The 8,061-nt window shown below is 36.0% G+C and overlaps 1 long non-coding RNA gene across 9 annotated transcripts; it reads left to right on the forward strand.

The window, feature by feature from the left end:
• The first annotated feature begins 5,411 nt into the window (after positions 1-5,411).
• Positions 5,412-7,797, forward strand: LOC103833081. 9 transcript variants are annotated; one of them, XR_001955508.2, is made up of 9 exons: positions 5,412-5,693; positions 5,772-5,921; positions 6,059-6,112; positions 6,455-6,508; positions 6,646-6,851; positions 6,947-7,013; positions 7,116-7,179; positions 7,259-7,403; positions 7,482-7,797. It is a non-coding gene; the product is annotated as an uncharacterized LOC103833081 (long non-coding RNA). The 9 variants fall into 9 exon arrangements; XR_001955505.2 differs by having other exon boundaries at positions 6,458-6,508; XR_001955506.2 differs by having other exon boundaries at positions 6,458-6,508; positions 6,665-6,851.
• The last annotated feature ends 264 nt before the right edge of the window (positions 7,798-8,061 follow it).

The following is an 8,061-nucleotide window of genomic DNA, read 5'->3' on the forward strand; positions in this document are numbered from 1 at the left end:
ACATTGGCCTTTAGATTATTATATGCGATCATTAGAGAGAATTAGAAGTAGTGGCCTCGATGCAAGCTGTAACGACCCGGTTCATCAAAATCGGTTTGGTTTGGTTTAATTACAATTTTAATTATAACTTAAACCATCCTCTTTACTTCTTGGTCAAATCGTGCAATATATATATCATTGTACGCATCTCCCTTCCTCTCATTTGACCTAGCCGTAATCACCATCGCAGCCATTCTTCATCGTTATCTTCTTCTTCATATTAACCATCTCACGTCATGTTCACGTTCTTCTCTCATCATGTTGACCCAAGGCAGAGCCGGAGATTCCTTACCGCGCCGGAGCCGTCACGTTCATCACAACTAGCCACAGATTTGCACCGCCATGATCCGCTTGCTGCCGTAGTTGTCATAAACCACCGTCAGGATCCAAGCTAGAGAGATCGTGATCTCACACCTGCTTGCTCCACTGTCGCTACTCACCCCCGATCACCAACCGTTACCATCAGATACATGGCTAAGGAGTGGTTTTGCGAGAGGTTTCTAGTACGGTGCAGGGGATTCTAGGGTGTGCGCCATGGCTCTTGGGATAGATCTCGTTTCCAGGAATCTGTAGAAGCAAACAGAATCTAGATCAGAGTTGTGAAGCAAAAGTTATTGCTGTTGCTTCTTGGGCAAGAATAAGCTTAAGCTGTTGCGCTGCAGAGACAGTTCCGACCAGTCTCAGCGTAAAGGTGAAATGGTCAGCCTAATCAAAATATTTCAGTCTGGAATTTTGTCAGTAAGTATTTAACTCTTTTATCTATCATCTCCAAGAAGCGGATTGTCATTCCAAGTTATTTTCTGAGAGTTAAGCTTGTTTTCGTGAGAGGTGTTGGTGCAGTCTACGTTTGCGACCAGTCTGGAGACGAAGCTAATTTGATTAATCAGATGGAGTCCGATCGGAGTAAAACCGGTGGCTACGGATATAGGACATCTAGGGCTACATTCGGACCGGAGAGATTGAAAAGTTAACGGTCAGTTCTTGAGTTATGCATCTGTTTTCTCTTGGGTTCAGTTCTGGCAGAATCATCATACTCATTTATTTTCAGACTTTCGGAGTTGCTGTGATAGAGCCATCAAGGGCTATTCTGTGCTTCTCAGGTTCTTTAGAACCGTGGCAAAGGTGAGGGTCTACTCCGTAAATCCCATACCAGTATAGAATTCTCTCTATCGTAGTTTAGATTTCGAATCATGATCCGTCTGTTTGAATTGAGTCTGTTTGAAGTACAATCAAACTCTAATTCCATTACCTAATTATAATTCTCAATTCAATAACACCTCCTATAAGTGTTTTTAGAAGGGTTTATCAATAAGAAATTAAAAAAGACTTTAAAATCAATAAATCTGACTGGATAAAAATAACTTACGAAGGCTTAGGATTTTCTTAAAGCCTTCAAACTTCAAGGCTTTTGAAACCATATTACCAATTACAAAAAATATCTTTTATGTTTCAATTTCCGCCATTACGATCTTCTTCTTCTTCCACCTTCACCAGTCTCGCTTAGACACCCTCTTCTATTGATTGCTCTTTGGCAATGAATGATTCCTGCTACTCTGTTTAGATCCAGTGATTAATATCTACCCACCATCTCTTGAACATTGTGGTTTATCTCGGTTGTCCATGTATCTTGGAAGGTAAAGGGCAATGCAATACGTTTCATAACAGAACATAGAGACTCAAGGGAAAACTTTCGCACAGTCTTTTGATGATCTCCTAATTGGTCTTCATTGAACTTAATACTCCTTCTCGCTACCGGCACAACACTACAACAGCTCTGTGGGATGAGAGAATCTCTTGTCATACGTCTAAGCATAAGAGGCTACATGAAGCATCAGATTTTCCCTCGATCTATCCAAAGAAAGCCATTTCATTGCTCTTTACTTAATCTCCAGCTTATGATTCTCAACTAAAATTATTAAATCAACTCAATGACGAAGTGCATTATGAAAGGATGCAATTATAAATCATTATTTAGATAATGGATATGTTTATAAACCGATGGTTTATATGGTTTAAGTGTTCTATACGGTTAAGGGTTACTTAATTTATAACATAAAAAGTAGATGTTAATTTAAAATGCTTCCGCTGCATTTTAATAATAGGTAATACATGTTATGAAATATTAACACAATCTTTTAAAAAAAATTATGTTATGAAAAATTAACATAATATTAAAAGAAATATACCTATTAGTGTTTTAATGTTTGTATAGTTTATAACATGTTAGTCACCAAAGTGGCCTTGTTATTTACTTATAAATATTAAAAGATAATAGTAGGATAATTGATCATGATCTAAGAGATGCTAAAAACGACATTAAAGCTTTAGTGATCAATTATTTTATTTTCTATGTTCAAGGAGATCATCCAAAGGTGGATCATTGAATATAGTTAATAATAAGAAAAGGATTAATCACTTTTTACTATAGTTGATAGGATACTATTTGACTTGAGTTTCAAGTGATTAATCATTAAAGTATATTTTAGCATCACTGATAATGTTTGTGTTTAAGTATTGCCCAAAGATTGCTTAAATACACTTGAAAGTTCAAGTTTACATTTTTCCACTCATATCCCAGTTGAATTTGAAAGGTGATACAAAATAATTTATACCGTGAGGCCACTTTTGCTTAAAAGTATACCAAAGTGGTCTCATATCGTCTGCGGTATACATTTTTCCACTCATATCCAGTTTTCCATCGCATTTTGTTCACTGATGACATCCTCCTAATGTGTCAAGCCTCAATGGAGGAAAGTTCTGAGCTAAAAACCATCTTAGGAAACTACGAGGCAGCCTCTAGACAAACCATTAACTTCTCAAAATCTTCAATTAACGTTGGCTCATTGGTTAACGAAAATAAGAAAGAAGAGAACAAAGGCATTTTGCGTGTCGAGACTGAAGGTGACGAAAGTATGTATATCTCAATATTCCAAAGATCTTTAGTGGTTTCAAAATCAAACTCCTTAACTTTATAAAAGAAAGAAGAGAACAAAGACATTTGCAAAACTCTGCCACTTCTTATGAAGGGGTCTCTGGAGCATTGGCTGTTAAAGAAAGGCTAAAATTTCATTGCATCAATCTGGACACAACCTGTGATGTTTGTGGGCATCACTCCGAAACTAATATGTCATGTCTTTTTTTGTCTCTTAGCACAAAACATATGGGACTCCTTAGGCTCCATTACCACCAGTGGGGTTCTCGCAAAACTCGGTCTTCCTAATTAACTTTCATCATCTACTGAAGACTAGCAAGAGAAAAAACACCGACTACAGGTTACGAAGAACCTTCCCATGGGTCCTTTGGCATCTCTGGAAAGCCAAAACCACTCTTCTCTTTGAAAAAGCTCAAACCTCACCTTTAGATATTTTGAGCAAAGCCAGGAAGGATGCAAACTTGTGGATTCAGGTTAACTACCAAGAAACACCCTCTATTAACCATGCTGCCGTTACACCCTCTACTAACCCTGCTGTCGTGAGACCCTCTACTCATACCTCTGTTTGGCATAAACCAAGACAAGGAGACCTGAAATGTAATGTTGCTTCCTTCTGGATACTATACAATCACCATGGAGAAACATTACTCAATAGTAGAAGAACTTGCACCAAACTAGGCTATGAAGTGCATGTTGCACTCCTCAACCTCCACTGGGCCATTAAAAGCATGATGCACCTCCATTTTCACCGAATTATCATAGAGTTTTCCTTGACTGCTCTGAGAGACGTTCTATCCTCACCTGAATTTTACCCTCAGTACCACAAGTCCACAACCTCTTTGATGATCTTCAGTACATGCTTAAGTGTATTGATTATTAGTGCTTTTGCCACGTGTCTCCTTCAGAAAACCAAGTTTCTGAAAGTATTGCATGGTCGGTGATACTGATAAGAGATAATATATCTATTGTACGTGGCAAAATGGTCCGTTGTGGCTCACCACAATCCTTAAGGACAATGCCATGGATATGCTCTAAGACGGCCATGGACTTGTGTTTCTATCCCTCATTGGGGTCTCTTACCATTTATTTTCTATTTTCACTAATGCTTTCTAGTTTTCAGAGTGGTTTTATTTTTCTTTTATAGAGCTCTGTTTTACTTCCTCCTTTATAACTTCAACATCAATATATTGAATATCAAACCGGTGTTTAAAAAAAATAACTAAGTTACAGATGTAAACTTTACCATTTGACTCAGGGTATGACTGGTTTCTCCGCTACCACCCGCAAAAAAAACTTTTGCGGTTGATAGTAGTTGTTGGCGTTTTGCAACAATCACTCAGACCGCTCTAAACCGCTTCAAACCGCTTTTTTACCTCATAAATTCAAAAGTTGGTTCGAGCTAACGTTTGGGCGGTTGCGGGAGGATAATTTTAAAAAAAAAAAATATATAAATACAAAAATAAAAACATTCAATAAAAAATTTAAATTAGAATTATAAAATACTAAAATATATCTATTATATTTTAATTAATATTAAAAAATTTAACAATAATTTTTTTTCTATAATTATTATAAATGTAAATGTAATATTTTTAATTTATTATTTAACCACTTCTGCATTTGGTAGTTAACCAGTCATAAGTACCGCACAAACACACCAATTTCTAACCGCATAAACAGTCGTACTAATCTTTTAAAACTGTTAGAAACCACAACCACGCGCAATCGCAACCGCTACGTTTGAACCAGTCAGACCATCTGTAATGTTTATGATAAACAAAAATGAAAAATAAAAAAATCCATAATCATTAACTTAAATATTCTATATAAGTTAAAGATTCAAAAAAAAATTCATTTTTGAAATTCAAATGTAATTTTTTTAGAATTTTTTTTAAATTAAGAAATTTGAATAAAATATGGAAGATAACTTGTTCATTTCTATATTTAATATATATATGAAAATTATTATACAGCCCAAATTGGCAAATTAGGTTAGTTTAGACATTTTATAAGTAAGTGTAGTTTCCTAAATATATCTATATTATAATAGGAGAGTTTTGAGTCTCTCCTAAAGGTGTCCACGTGGACATATGTTTAAGTTTGTGGGGTACATGTTTGGTTTGTTCATTCATTTTTTTTTCCGACTTGGGATCTCCGCCTCGGTTCAATCATTTTGGTATATTCGGTATCATCGTATTTCGTCTCTTCCATCCGCGCCGTTTCCTCTAATCTCTAAACTCTTAGCCTTGTCCTTTGCTTCTTTTTTTTTTCGCGACCGTCCTGCTGGTTATCTCAACATGCCGTTGAAGTGGCTAGATATCTACAGTGTACTGATGGTTAGAGTTTTGCTGAATTGGTTCCCCAACATTCCGCCAGCCTTTGTCTGCCATTAGAGATCTCTGTGATCCTTATCTCAATATCGTCAGCCCTTTACTTGCTTTTTATGCTTTGGGTTCCATTCTCAACAATAGCAGATGATTAATTGTTCAAGTTATCACTACGCTTATGGATCTTTGGTCTTTTATGAACAACTCTTAAATTAATTGACCCGCAAGTCCACCAATGACTCGAATTTTCCATTGCTTTCCACCATTACATCCTTATTGTAATAAGTTTTTATAATACTCACATAACGCATCAATGTTTAGTGGTCTCCTAACCCCAGCTGAGAGAACCCAATCTGTCATGGTGGACACTACTGTTAACCCAAAAATATTTGGAGGTAAGTTTATATTTAAACTTAAAAACCATGTTGACAAACGTTTTAGTTAATGCAAAATATTTGGAGCAACCTATGCAGCTGGACTGGCCGTTTGATTCTGGAAGGAAGAAGACATATTTGAGTCAGGAGGAGAGAGGTCAAAGAACTCCAAAGTATTCAGACCGGTTATGGAAGAAAGTGGAGTCGTGGTGCAAAGCGGGGGAGAGAACATTCGATCGAATCTTTGAGGTAATATAGATCTCAACATTAAACAACTGACCTTCCGTATGTTAATTCCTTCTTTTAATATTTGGAATTAGTACTGTGACTATAGGATTTTCAAAACGTTTTTGATTGAAATTTCTCTGTTTTGTTATACACTGGAGATTGTTGACCAAAACGAACCCAAGATTTATCTGCTCTGACATAGGTTGTTTAAGGTAAGAAAACTTCATATCTCTTTGATTGTTTTTTCAGTTTGTGGATTTTGTTCCCCTTTTATGCTGGTTTAAATCTCCATATTTACGCATCTCAAGTTTCAGTCCTCTTACAGAGACAATCTAATCATGATAGAAAGTCTCTTAACATTTATTAGCAGCACACATATATATCTAAGCTGTGATATTCAGGCCACAATTGAATGTTTGAGAAATTTAAATGGGGAATAGGTTGTGAATAGGTTTATTTTGGTTGATTAGTTGGTAACAATATTTCAAAAATTTAGTATAAGTGAGATCATCTGCAATGTTTTATCAATCAGTGCTGATCTGTTTGTGTGATAGTAGACGCGTGGCTAAAGAGGAGCGGAAAAAAATGGGGACTAAGGCCGATGAAAGGTTTCTATTTCTCAAACATCAATATTGTACAAGTTTTCTTTATATCCTTGGTCTCAGCAAGATTTTGCTTCCCTTTATTGGGCTGTGTTTTAAAAGCTGTCATAAGTTGCACTAACTGATAGTAAATCATTGGTGAGATGGAAAAAAATATTACAGGAAATGCTTTGGGGTTAACAAGAGCTGGCATGGTGGCCTATTTTGAGGTGCTGGTAGTGGTTGTGGCGGGGGTGGGGTGATAGACGTCGTGGGAGCGTCAGCAATGTATGTGGCTTTATGCATGTGGTCGCTTTGTCAAGACTGATGACTTCAGACTGATTATTTTGCAAGAAGGTTTATATCAAAGGTATTTTTCGATGTTGAATCTTGCCTGATAGAATTAGCTATTTAGCCTTTATCTTAACATGTTTACCTTTTTCTTGCACTTGATGGTTATATAAGTTGCTATAAAAAACCTCCCATGCCGTTCTTCACTTTATTCGGGATAGAGGATGCAGAAAATTATGTTGTAAGTTTCTGATGCTGGTTCCAGTCTCCTTCATTGACTCTTTGTGATCTATTGATTATAAAGCTGTAGACATTGCTAATTAATCTATTGTTTTCTGAACAGGTTGTTGCTTTCAACGAACTCAAAGTATTCGCTCGAGTTAGATCCATCACCAACCAATATAAACGTACAATTTTTCTTTATATTTTTTCCTTTCAGTTGTTCAACATAGTACCTGAATTATGTGATATGTATTGGATTTGCAGATCAGGTTTTTCGTTCAGGACTAAATATATGCTAACAATTCACGTCCTCCAGATCCAGGTTCCGTGGATAGTGCCATTTTGTGGTCTTCGACAGAGAGACGATGAAACTCATCAAAAAGAGGCTACAAGTCTGGGTCTTAAAGAGGTACGTTTTTCTTTCATAGTTCAGATGATTGTATATAATTGTTTATTCTGAAGTCCCACAAACCCCAACCTAATTCAGATGACCAGCAGTGAGGAAATGGAGCTACCAAAATGTCTTGAGGAGTTAGCTGGCAATGAATATGTTTTTCATCTACGTTGACTCCTTACAATTTCACTCCAAATCACCGTACGTTCACTGTATCATCAATCAGTGAAGACGTTTTTACATTTCAATCCCACTTAGCTTTCATTTCATTTCAATTGTCTATTCCACATGTTTCCTCTATTTCAAACTTTGGTTGTCTCTATGATTTGCTGTAAACTATTTTTTACTGGTGTAAAAATTACTATGACTTTATATAATAAAGGAAGCGTGAACGTGTCTTTAGTTAATTACCAATGTCCCCAACTTTATAGATCAGTAAAGTTTAACGTCAATAATGCATAAACGTGAGTTATGTAAACAAGATTTTTTTACTCTCTCTGACTTAAGAAATGAAGATTACAGCCTAAAAAAGAAAGACATTTAAAATACAGACATGTAAACCTTTTCTATTTTAAAATTTTATAGTAGATGTAATTTCACTTGCAAACTCTGCAATATTTAAAATAGCATTCCCTCGCACCCAAAAAACCACCAAAACAATAAACTAACTGTA

The sequence above is a fragment of the Brassica rapa genome, chromosome A08, assembly GCF_000309985.2.
Source record: "Brassica rapa cultivar Chiifu-401-42 chromosome A08, CAAS_Brap_v3.01, whole genome shotgun sequence".
In the NCBI taxonomy this organism is placed as follows: domain Eukaryota; kingdom Viridiplantae; phylum Streptophyta; class Magnoliopsida; order Brassicales; family Brassicaceae; genus Brassica; species Brassica rapa.